We start from the raw sequence: 12,860 nt of genomic DNA, 5'->3' as shown, positions 1-12,860 counted from the left end.
CCACACATCCTTTTATCAACCGAACCCGTTCTTTAAACCGCTTTCCTCCTCCTTTCAACACCGTCTTCCAGCTCTTTCCACCCTCTGCTCCCATTCTCTGACAGATCCCACCGCATCCTTAATTTCTCAACCCCACCACATCTTCCATTGCCTCCATGTCCCTCTTCCTTGTCCAGATACTTACCTTTGAGAGGCTCTGCCTCCTTTCAGGGATCTTCTTTCAAGCTCTGTTGGCTCTGCCCCGCCTTGGGAGGTATAGCCTCTGCTTTACCAATGTTCCCTCCAGAAAATGCAGGTACCCGCTCCATGCGGGGCACAGAGGCAGTTGGCAACCCTCATCCCGGTTGTCCCCGTGTAGGACTTGTGGACTATGGGGACTATGGGGACTCGAGGATGCCTGTTGAGTCCCCTGTGTTTTAAGGGGCCCGGCAGAGTAGAGCAGACATTGAAAGCAAGTCTGAGGGCCCGGTGGGTCGGCTCCAGTTCCCTCCCAACCCCCTGTGGAAGCAGGCCCGTAGCGGGATGTACAGGGGGATCAGGACATAAAGAGCCTGAGGGGTGCTCCCGGGGCAGGCCCTGGGCCCGGGAGACAGGTAAAGACAGCGCGGCACACGAAAAAAAACGAAAAGTGGCCTAAGCATGACACATCGGTTGCTGGGCAACAGAGAGAGGTCCTTAGCATGCCGACGCATATTCACTTTGTTGCCAGGCAACACAGAGAGCATAAGTGACGAATCAACTTCTGGGCACCAGTGGTCCGGGTATGAATATCGGTTTCTAAACCATCAATCAACCCCACAACTCTAGTACATTAGAACGTATCTGAACAGATTGGAATACAAGTGGATTATAAGACCTTCTTGGCCAATTTTGGTAATGTGGAGGGAACGGCAGGCTTATCTCTGCAAGGTCGTGTATCGTTGGTTAGTTGCAACACAACGAAAATACAAATATTACCCAATGATAAAAGGGACAGTCCAGTCAAGGTTGTATATAAACATCTACTTTATTATTACTACAACAGACAGTTCTAGCACACTACAAATACGACCCAACCTGGAAGGGAGCACATAGGACAGACAGTTTCACAAAGGAAAGGGATGCACTCTGGATACTGGCAGGGAGGTAGTTGGTAGGCGAGGCAGTTCCAGAACACTTTGCAGCCCTTGAAACAGAGTTAGTGGAAGGAGACAGCTGGGGTACCAGGCAGCAGGCAGTTCAGCAAGCGAAGCTGAACGGACGTCTGTAGGCTGTCTGGCGTGGCAACTCGGGGTCAAGAATCATTGTCTCTGTGCTGGCTAGCTGATCTGGAATATTGGTCCCACCCATCTCCTTGTCTATTGTAGCTCAGAGTGTCTCTCTGGTTAACTAAGCCCTCTGAGACTCTTGATTAAAGGGCAGGGTTCCCTTGATGTTTGTGCTAGGAACAGACTCCCTGACACCCTCAAACCACATACCTCTTCCCTCTGAAAGGGGTCACCTCTGCAGGGGTTTTCCTACAGTGAATAGTGGACCCAGACATGCATTTCACTGCCTTTCATACAGAGGGGTGGGAACTAGCTTCAAGTTGACACATTGCATACCAAAGGGTTATTAGTTCTGCCTTTCCTGTTGTCTATTCCCGCAATCAAGCCCCTTCAGGCTTGCTTCAATTATCTCTCATTAGTATGCACTGCCACCAGCCGGAGGACAAAGGAAATGCAGATCCATGGAGCCTTTGATATTTAAATTAGGCTGCTCATGGTTGGAGGAAGGTGTGCCTTTCCCCTTCTGGAGATGCTTTGATATTCGCGGGGCTGTAACATTCCAGCTGAATATGACAGGGGAAGACATGTAGGCTGTGTCTTCCAGAGTACATGTGACTATGCGTTTTGTGCGGGAAGCAGATGGACTGTGTGCAGAATGGCCTCACGTAGTCCTTGGACGTTGATCTCCCATCATTCATTTTCACTTAACCAAATATCAAAAAGCCCAGGCGAGTGCACTCTCTCCGTGCGGATGGTTGAATTCCTCACATGCCACCCAGCCTCAACCATGTGAACTACCATCCTACTGAGGGTCTGGTTCGCCATCAAGGCAAAAGTACTGGTTGAGGCCATCTGCATTTCCATGCTGGGAACCTGGCTTGTGCTAGATGTCCATATCTAATCCCTGTAGGGAACGCAAAAGCTTAGGGTTCTCCCCTTGCATGGCCATTAACCATTGCAGAGGCCTGTAGTCCGTCTGGATCGTAAAGTGAGACCCAAAGATGTAGGATTTCATCTTCCTTACAGCCCAAACAACCACATACACCTCTTTTTCTATGACAGCCCAGTTCCTTTCCTTTTTTGTCAACCGCCTGCTAATGTAAGCAACAGGTTGCTCTACCATTTCAGAGTTCAGCTGTGCTGACACTGCTCCAATTCCAAAATCACAGGCGTCTGTCTGGATAATGAATTCCTGACCATAGTCTGGCACTTTTCGAACTGGGGCCCTGAATAACCCATGCTTTAAATCCTGAAAGGAGTTTTGACAGGCGGGGGTCCAAGTTATCTTCTTTGGCACCTTTTTGGACGTTGGCAATGGTCCCATACCCCTTGATGAATGAGCGGTAGTACCTGGTGAGACCTAGGAAGGCTCTCACCCGCATCTCTGTGGTGGGGATGTCCCAATCCTTCACAGCCTGTACCTTCACATCAAGAAGTTGTTTCTTACCTCCACCGACCAGGTGGCCTAGGTAAGTCACAGTACCCTGCGTTATCTGGCACTTCGTGCCCTTGATAGTCAGACCTGCATTCTGCAGCGCCTGAAGCACTTGTTTTAGGTAGAATATATGATCCTCCCAGGTGTGGGACACTGACATATTCCAGTTCATTCTCTGAAAAGTGGCAGGGGCATTCTTCAATCTGAAGGGCATCACACTGAACTGATTTTTTTTAAACACTTTTTATTGGCATTTGGGTAGGTTTGCATTTCAAAATTGCATTTAGTGAAGGTACTTGTTAGCCATATAAAGTGACAAGATAACAGGTAACAACAAAAATAACAACAAACTGCACAGTCTCTTCGTGAGGGTGTCCTTGTTCAGCTCGTATTCCGGAGGAAAGGAGCGTAAAGGCAGAGTTCCAGGGCTTACGAATGATCAAAGTCCAGGTTCTGGGTGGTTCCATACTTGTTTAATATTAGAGTGGGCAGATACCTCAGGGGGGCTTGTGGTCTGCAGAGAATGGTATGTCACGGAGGAGGGCCTTCCATGCTTCAAGGGTGTTGTTTATGTCGACTGCTCCAGTGTTGGCTCCATCTTGCCAGGCTCTGGTCTCGGCTGTGGTCCAACGATCTAGTTCTCTGAGCCAGTGTTCGTATCTCGGGCCTGGTTTTGACTTCCAAGCCATGGCTATGGTTCTTTTGGCTAGGATGCAAGAGATGTCCATCAGCTTGACCACGTGTTTGATCTTACTCAGTCTGGGGTATGCTCCAAGCAGGCATTCCTTGGGCTTCCAGTTGTATCTGGTAATGCCTGCTTCCATGCAAGTTTGCTTTATTTTGGACCAGAGTTGCATCACCTTGTTACAGGACCAGAACATGTGCAGTAGGTCCGCTGCGTTGGTGCCGCACCAAGGGCAGTTTGATGATGTCTTTTTGTTGAAGCTGGCCACTCTCTTCGGAGTCATGTATGTTCTGTAGAGACATTGAGTTGGATTTGTCGGAATCTAGTGTTCCTGGAGACCTCCTTGGGGTAGAGTAATATTCTCTCCCATTCAGTGTCCGTGAGCGTGACCTGGAGGTCAAGTTCCCATCTTTCCTTTAGTGCTGCGCTTTTGGGGTTGGGTCTGTCTATCAGTCGACCGTAGAGTCGGGTTATTGGTTTCCAGCCGTCTGAAAGTTCATGCATCTCGCTGAGCAGGGGGTTGGGATTGGGTTCTTCCGGCCATTCTGGCCATTTCGGTTTTGCAACCTGTCTGAGACGATGATACCACAGGAATTGGCCTCTGTTTAGTTCCTCTGACTCCAGGATCGCTTCGAATTCTCTGAATTTGGCGTCTTCGTACATGTCGCCCCAAGTGTAAATCCCAGCGCGCTCCCAGTTTCTTGCCACCCTGAGATCTGTTATGGTTTGGCATGTGTCCACAAGTATGGGGGTGTCAGGAGAATATAGGTGAGTCAGTTGAAGGATGGAGCAGGTTCTAGTCCAAATCTGTCTACCCAGCTGCTCAATCATAGGGACTTCACGTGCTTGTTTCAGTGGGTTCCAGAGTGATTCCTTGGGAAACAGGTTGGAAGGTATTAGCCTTAGTAATCCTGATTCTGCATTTGGGTCGTCGTGGAGCCACTTTGTGACATGGCTGAGTTGAGCTGGTAAGTAATACATGTGTAGATCTGGGAGTTGCACCCCCCCTTCTTTGTGTCGCAACGTGAGGATCTTTAGGGGTAGCTTGTGTCTAGCTGAGCCCCATAGGAAGTCTCTGATTAGCGATTCCAGCTTTCTGAAGAAGGGTAGGGGGATGTAGTAGCAGACATTTGTAAAGTAGTAGAGGAATCTCAGTAGGATAATCATTTTCACGATTGCTGCTCTGCCCATCATGGCAAGTGGCAGTTTTGACCAGAACTTCATGGAGTTGCGGAGTGCTTTTATTGCTCTTTCAGTGTTGTGGTCGTGGGTAAGCGCTGGGGTATGCGTTATATTGATTCCCAGGTAGCGGAACATTTCTGGTTGCCATTTTATCCCCACCTCCGGCAAATCTTCCTTTCTCGCCTTGTTGAGTTTGGCTAGCGGGAATGCACAAGATTTTGATCTGCTAAATTTGATTCCGGAATACCTGGCATAATTGTCCAGGACATCGAGCAAGACCTGCGCGTTCTCTTGTGGGTTCTTTAGGTATAAGAGTATGTCGTCTGCGTATAAGGAAATTATGAAGTGCCTGTTGCCTAGTTTTATGCCTACATCAAAGAACTGCTTCCTGCAGTAGATGGCAATCGGCTCCAGTCCCAAGATGTACAGCATGGGTGACAGCGGACAGCCCTGCCTGGTGCCTTGTTGTATCACCCAGGCTTCAGATATTATTCGTCCGGTTTTCACTCTGGCCCTGGGTGAGCTATATAGGACTTTGACCCATCTCACAAAGCCTTCTCCAAATCCAAACTCACTCAACACCTCGATTAACCACTCCCAGAAGATGGAGTCGAAGGCCTTGACGGCATCTAATGAGAGCACCGCCAGATCCTCGTCACTTTCCTGGGTTTCAGCTATGACGTGTTGTAGTCTCCTTAGGTTGGCCGTGGTATTGCGTCCCGGGATGAACCCATTTTGGTCTTCGTGTACAATGGTCCCAATCACCCTCGCGAGCCTCTTAGCCAGAATGGTGGTCAAAATCTTGGCGTCATAGTTCAGCATCGCTAGCGGGCGATAGGAATCGCAGCGTTCGGGTGGCTTGTTTGGTTTGAGCATGGGGATTATGATGGTTTCCTTCATGGTGCAGGGGAGAATTCCTTCTTCATATGCCTCCGTGTAGACTCCCAGTAGTATCGGGGTAATGGTGGCTTCATAGGCTTTGTAGAACTCGGGCAGGAGACCATCGCTCCCCAGGGACTTGCTGGTGGCTAGAGATCTGATCGAGTCCTTGATGTCATTGGCGGTGATCTCAGTGTCTAGTGCTTCTCGCTGTTCTTCAGTCAGTCTTGGGAGTCCGATCTCGTCAAGGGTGGCTCTGATGTCTTCTCTGGGTACTTGGTTGTCGTGGGAGTAGAGCTCAGAGTAGAATTTTGCGAATGCGGTGTTAATATCAAGTTGTGACTTATGTGTTACTCCACGTTCATCTTGGATCTCGGTGAGGGAGTGCCTTGGATGTTCTCGTTTGCACAACCATGCTAGTAGTTTACCTGGTTTATCGGCCTCTTTGTGTGCCTTGGTGGTGTTGGCTGCAAAGTCGAATTTCGCCAGTCTGTCCCAGGCCATTCGGCAGTAGTCTCGGAGCCCCCTCAGGGTCTCCTCCTTTTCAGCTGCGGTGTCTAATTGAGACTCGAGGCGTGTTATCTCTGCTTCATGTTCTTCCAGTGTCTCCTTCAAGCGTCTCCGAATACCTCCCGCTCCAGAAATGGCTTCGCCCCGTGTTACCACTTTCATCGCCTCCCATAGCATACTCCAGCTCGGTACGGACCCTTTTTTGTTGTCAATGTAGTCTTCGAGCTTAGTGCCAAGATCTTCCTTGAACTCTTGGTCAGTGAGTGCCATGGGGGACAGTCTCCATGTCGGAATCGGGGGCCTGGGGCCGTTCAGCCTCCACTGCATAACCAGCAGTGAATGGTCAGATATCTATCTGCCTAGGTATGTGGTGTCATCCACCAATGCAGCTTGTTCCCTGTCGATGAAAAGGTAGTCGATCCTTGTGTGAATCTTGTGCGGGGCAGAGTAATACGAGTATCTTCTTTCTTCTGGGTGCTGCGCTCTCCATATGTCCACCAGGTCTAAGTGTTCCAGGGCGTTGTTGAGAGCCGTGGCAGCGGCATTATGCGGTTGTTGTAGGGGTGCCGACCTGTCCATCTCGCCATTGCTGGCGCAGTTGAAGTTGCCTCTCCAAATGAAGGTGCGCTCTCTGCGGTGGGCTATTTTGGAGCACAGCATTGTGATATGCGATAGTATCCCATGTTGCGGGAAGTAGGAGTTGACCAGGCAAATTGCGGTGTGTTCAATGGTCCCCCATAGTATCAGGTATCTGCCTTCATTGTCAGCTTCCGATCCCTATAGGCGAAACCGAACGCTTTGGTTCACCCATGTGAAGACCCCACGTGCGTATTTGGAGTATGATGCTCCCTTTCCAATGCCTCCCCATCTCTCTGCCAGTTTGGAGGAGGATTCCGCCGTCAGGTGGGTTTCCTGGAGCATTGCTATAGAAATCTTCTTTCTACGAAGGTAGGATTGAATACGATTTCTTCTCAGGTAGGAGTTCATCCCGCGCACGTTCCATGTCATTATCTTTAGTTGTGATGTCATTTGGATGTGTGGGAGCTCTTTTTTGTCCCCTCCCCAGCGGGTCCGCCCAGAAGGTTTGGTTTCTTGATGAGGAGATTCGGCGTTTGGCCCTCGTTCTTGCCCATGTTTAGGTACTGTGTCGGTTTCTTCTGTTGTCCGTTCAAGTGTGATGAAGTGGAGACTGTGCATCTAACATAACAAATAACTTAACTGTAACTGGTGCGCCTAGCGACTGCATTCACGTTGCTGTGCTCAGGCACTCTCGCACCGTCGGGACCCATCCGGGCGTCGGGCTAGAGTGGGGTCGGTCAGGCAACTGGCCTGTCCTGGTCTGTTCACGGGGGCGAATTCCTGTGTCCAGTGTGGGGCCAAACGAGAGCCGCATTTATCTAGCGAACTGTAGTGTAAATTGCTTCCGCTCTGCAGAGTGCATATGTTTGTGGTGGGATCTTGTGTCGGCGAACATGTGTGTGACCTGTTCCATAGCTTCAATCATTTGCCTCTGGGATGGGTGTCTGCGCCTTGGGCTAAATTGTTGTCCTCCATCCACATGTTGGCGGCCGCTGGGGACTCCAGGAAAATCGAGCGGCCTTTGAAGATGACTTTTAACCTGGATGGATAAAGCAGCATATATTTTAAATTTAGTTGCCGCAACCTGGCTTTGATTGGAACAAATGAGTTTCTTTCTCTTTGCACTTTCGGGGTGTAGTCTGGGTAGACGGATATCTTTGAGTTGCCGCATTCAAATGGGCCAGTCTCCCTGGAGTCTCTGAGAATGACTTCTCTGTCCTGGAAGTTAAGTATTTTAGCTATTATTGGGCGAGGGTGCGAGCCTGGAGGAGGCTTCTTTTGGAGGGACCTGTGTGCCTTTTCGACAGCGAAACCTTGCGTGAGTTTACCTGTGCCTACCTCTTGTTGCAGTAGAGTTTCTATATATGCAGTGGGGTTCGGGCCCTCATCGCCCTCAGGGATTCCCAGTATCCTGATGTTGCCCCTTCTGGCACGCCCTTCGGCCTCCTCGGCTCTCGCCTCGAGAAAGGCCACCTTTCTTTCAAGGTCCATCACCTTAGACTTCAGCTCCACAGTGTTTTCTGTTGTCTCTTTAATGGTTGCCTCAGAGGTGGCGACCCTGTCTGTTAAATTCCTGGCATCTTGTCTCACAAGCTGAATGTCTGACCTAAATTCGTCAATTTTGGTGTCGATAAAAGTGCGCAGGGATGCTATGGCCTCCAGCACTTGTGCTTGGCTCTCGGTGGGGTCTGCGTTTTTTGATTTTGTAGGATCAGGGCTGGGGGGGTGTTGGTCAGCCGTAGTTTTGAGTTTTGTAGAGACATAGCTGTCCATTGTAGCGGGTTTTGGTTTGCCTCTAGAGGACATGGCAGGACTCTGGGAATGTGGGGCGGGCGGGTAACCGTGGTGTGCCCCACGTTGGTTGGATCAGGTGGGGGTTGGGTGATGTTGCCTTGATGATATGTTGGGAGGTAGTGGCCCTCAAGTTTTGCGAGGGTGTTTCGCTGTTCCCAGGCAGCGTGGGGTGGGTTGACAGTGTTTGTTGTCCTGTGGCAGGATCGAGGGAGGTTGAGCAGTGCTGGGCTCAGGGCACAGAGCCAGAGCGATGGATGCTGGTGCCACTATGGAGTTTCGCGGGGCCCCCCCCATCTCCTCACCTCATGGGCGTTGATCCCCGCTGCAGACACGCCGGCGCTGTCCCCAGCAGCGATCAGGGTTTTCCCGGCAGGGCGATGCGGTCGCGTAGGAAGCCGCGCCGTGCCACGGCTGTCGCCCGTTCAGCGGGAGCAGTTCCGGATCTTGTTGGCTGTGGATCGCGGCGCCTTGCGTGTCGGTGGGGCCTCAGGCGCCCAGTGCGCGGTTTCGCAGCTGTGTGGGGATATGTTCCCCAGGATCGCATCCGCTATTGTCCCGCTTCTCCGTGTGCTGATCTTCTCGACGATGGCCCGCCGCGGCAACATCGACAGCGTTAGATCAACGCGGAGGCCGCCATCTTGAGCACAGGCGAGGGTGGAGAGGGGGAGGGATTGTGCAGGGCTGAATTTTGTTTTCCCGGCTCCGTTTCTTCTCGGGATTGTTCTTGCCGTTCGGCGGCGTGTTCCGCCGTCCTGTGTCTGAGTTTGTCGCCGGGAGGTGCGCTGCATGCGGTCAGTCAAGGACCGTAATGCGGCGTCTCGGCCAGAGCACGACGCCTTAGCCTCCTACCACCATGAGCTCCAGGCCACGCCCCCATCACACTGAACTGATAATGTCCTTCCAGGGTTGAGAATGCTGACCTCTCTCTCGCTCCATCTGTCAAGCCGACCTGCCAATACCTGCTTTGAGGTCAAAAGTATTCATGTACTTGGCAGCGCCAAGCTTGTCAATTAGCTCATCTACCCGAGGAATGGGGTGAGCATCTGTCTTCGTGACAGAATTGAGCTCCCTGTAGTCCACACAATTTCAGTCTTTCCATCACTGGTCTTTTTGGGGACCATTGCCACTGGGCTAACCTAGGAGCTGTGTGAAGGCCCTATTACTCCTAGGGACAACATCTTGGAAACGTCCTCATTGTGGCGTCCCTGACGTTATCGGACATCCTGTGAATTCTACTCTTCACCAGCTTACTGTCCGCAGTGTCTACATCATGGGTGCACCAATCTGGGTGCACTGATCTGCGTGACCAGGAGTCATAGAAAACAGACCGACAAATTGTCCCAGTAACCGGCGACAGTCTGTCAGTTACTCTTCTGACAGGTCTGTTGCAAGATTGACACCTTCCACTGACCCATCTGTGGCTTCAGTGTGCAGGAGGCCTGGGAGGGGATCGGTCTCCTCCTCAGTCCCTCTGTCAGTCACTAACGCTATGATCAAGTCCTCTGGGCTATAATAGAGTTTTAGCTGGTTGACATGAAAGACCATGCAAATCTGTTTAGGTTCTTTCACGTCAATGAGATAATTCACCTCACTGACCTTTTCCAGCATGCAGCACGGCCCAGTCCACTTGTCCTGAAGGGCAATGGTTTGACAGGCCCCATAATCCACAACCACTGGCCTGGAGAATAGACTGTCACTTTGGCCTTCTCGTTATGCCAGCATTTCATCAGCTCCTGGCTGGCCTTTAGATTCTTTGTCAACTGTTCCATGTACTGCGCCATTCTAGCCCAAAGGCCGAGCACAGTGTCCACCACATCTTGTGACAGGAATGAGAGTTTGCATTCCCATCCCGCCTTCACTAGTCTGAGGGGACCTCATACAGGATGTCCAAACAGAAGCTTAAAGGGTTTAAACCATACTCAGTTCTGTGGCACCTCCCTGTAGGTGAACAGAAGGCATGGCAGAAGAATATCCCATTTTCTCCTCAGGTGCTCTTCCAAGCCACCTATGATGCCTTTCAGGGTCTTGTTGAACCTCTCAACAAGCCTGAGGATGTAAGGAGGTAGAGAACCGGTAGGTGATTCCACACTCTTCCCTCCATAGCCTTCATATATGTTGATATGAAGTTTGATCAGCTGTCATAAACAACTTCCTTGGGGAATCCAACATGGGAGAATATCCCAATCAGAGCCTTTGCAACCACGGGGGCTTTGATGCTCCTCAGGGGGACAGCCTCAGGGTATCTTGTGGTGTGGTCCACCACCACCAAGATATATCTGTTCCCTGAACTCGTTTGAGGATCCAAAGGACCCACAATATCCATGCCTATTTTCTCAGATGGCCACCCAACCACAGGTAGTGGAATTAAAGGGGCCTTTGTGGCACCACTAGACTTGCCAGAAGCTTGAAAAGGTGGGCAGGACCGGACACATTCCTTAACTTTTACACCAAACTGCAGCCAGAAAAAGTGCACAGACAACCGGGCTGATGTCTTAGTCACTCCCAAGTGACCCGCTAAAGGAATTTGGTGAGCTAAATCCAAAAGGAACTTTCTGTGGCATTGGGAAACCACCAACCTTCTGGTGTCTTCGCCCTTTGAATCCTTTGGCTCACTGTACAGGAGTCCATCCTCCCAGTACACTTTGAACAGTCCAGGGGCCTCACCCTTAGCCTGCTCCTCCGCCTGCTTCTGCAGACACGCCAGAGTGGGACGCTCTTTCTGGGCTGTGTAGAAGTCAGTCTGATCTGGGCCCCTAGCTGATGCAAACTCATCCAGCTTGGGCAGACCCTTCAGATCTGCGCCCACCTAGTCCTCCACCTCAGGTTCCTGCAATGCGCCAGACAACTCTGAAGACACGGGGTCCCCTGCTACCAAAGTAGGGTCCTCTGTGGCTACTAGACCCTCTGCTGCAGGAGTGGGAGACTCACTAGTCGATGGAACTGGACTTGTGGCTACCGGCCATTCCGGTCCTTCCAATAAACCCTCTGGAAGCACTCCGGCCCTAAGGCTTCTAGAGCGTTCAGTCTGGCGTTCTCTTTGGCCCTCGATCGTGTAGCTGCTGTGCTTATTTCAGGATCAGGAAGATCATTACCCAACAGGCATGGGACAGGGATGGAGTCTTTCACTGCTACACAGCGCTGGGTCGTTACACCATCGCCAGCTGAACTCTGCTGTCGCCAGGGGGCACTTACTCTTACCATCAAACCCACTTACGCACAACTCAGGCCCATAAATATACTATACAAGGTAAGTTTTGAGGTAAAGGGACACTGCGCAATCCTAAGTTAGATTGAATTTCACGCTATTTCAAAAAAAGGTTGTATCCACTATAGCTGCAAGAATCTGGTATTTGGAACACTCAACCCAACCTAAAAATAAACTAGTATGCAAAACAGAACAGATACCTTTGTGCTGTGGATTAATTGAATAAAGAAAAAAGGACAGCAAAGTAGTCCTGTGTACATCTAGTTTATGGCAAACTTATAAGGTATTCAATATACTGGCCTGGCTGTACCCACTGCAGGGTGACAAAGGTGAAGCTAGCCACGATGTCTCGGACCGCAGTAGTTTTGTGTCAATTGATGAACATGTGCTCTAGATAGATTTGAGTATTATTGGGAACTAGTGTCTCTTCTGGACATCCGGTACCGTCCCACTCAGTGTAACCAATCCACATTCGGCTACTCCCTGGCCTAGTGGAAACTCCTTCTGTGAGACGCCCATACTAATGATGGCCTCCTCCATGAGTCCAACAATAACTATGGCTTGCTTGGGTAATCCCTTGCAAGCAGGATCCCCTTTCCTATGGCCCAGCTCCTTACACACAAAACAACTTTTGGGTGGTGAGAACGCAGGTGTCCCAGTGTTGGCAGACCACCTATTTTGAAGGTCTGAGATGAGGCTCTCATTTTGCGGTGTGCAGATTTCACAGATCACAGTTTTACTGACCTACTTTTCAGAGCCTCACTCACCTGAAGAAGAGGCCTGTCACTGTCTGGAAGTCAAAAGAGCAGTGTTAGAATATCTTGACTGCACAAAATCCATTAGGAAGACTGACAATTTACTGGTTATCTTTAGGTTTGGGATGTGGTCATATGGTCTCCATAGCAACCATTAATATGTGGATTCATCATAGTGCAGTGCAGATTTAATGTGCCCCAGATTGCAACACCCGTACACCAAATGATGTTAACCATGGCAACATCTTCTGATACTCAACCCCACCACATCCTCTATTTCTCAATCTCATCACATTTTCCGATCTGCAACCCCACCATGTCTTCCATGCCTAAATTCTCACCACATCTTCTGATCCTCAACCACACCGCATCCTCTATTCCTTAGTCCCCACCACACCTTCCAATCCTCAACTTTACCACATCCTCCATTCCTCCGTCCCCACCACACCTTCCAATCCTCAACCTTACCACACCCTCCATTCCTCAGTCTTCACATGTCTTCCATTCTCAGACCCACTGCATCTTCCATTCCTATTACTCTGCTGCCTTCTTCCTCAACTTTCACAAAGGAGCTTCCTTGCCACCTGTT

General features: G+C 50.4%; 1 protein-coding gene across 5 annotated transcripts in view; it reads left to right on the top strand.

The window, feature by feature from the left end:
• APBB1IP (amyloid beta precursor protein binding family B member 1 interacting protein) overlaps positions 1-12,860 on the top strand; it is a 1,612,974-nt gene that overhangs the window by 1,369,578 nt on the left and 230,536 nt on the right. The gene's annotated exons all lie outside the window — the stretch shown is intronic.

The sequence above is a fragment of the Ambystoma mexicanum genome, chromosome 2q (genome assembly GCF_040938575.1).
Source record: "Ambystoma mexicanum isolate Mex_15411 chromosome 2q, UKY_AmexF1_1, whole genome shotgun sequence".
NCBI classification, from domain to species: Eukaryota; Metazoa; Chordata; class Amphibia; order Caudata; family Ambystomatidae; genus Ambystoma; species Ambystoma mexicanum.
The sequence above is the reverse complement of the archived record's forward strand: the minus strand, read 5'-3'. Positions and strand labels throughout refer to the sequence as shown.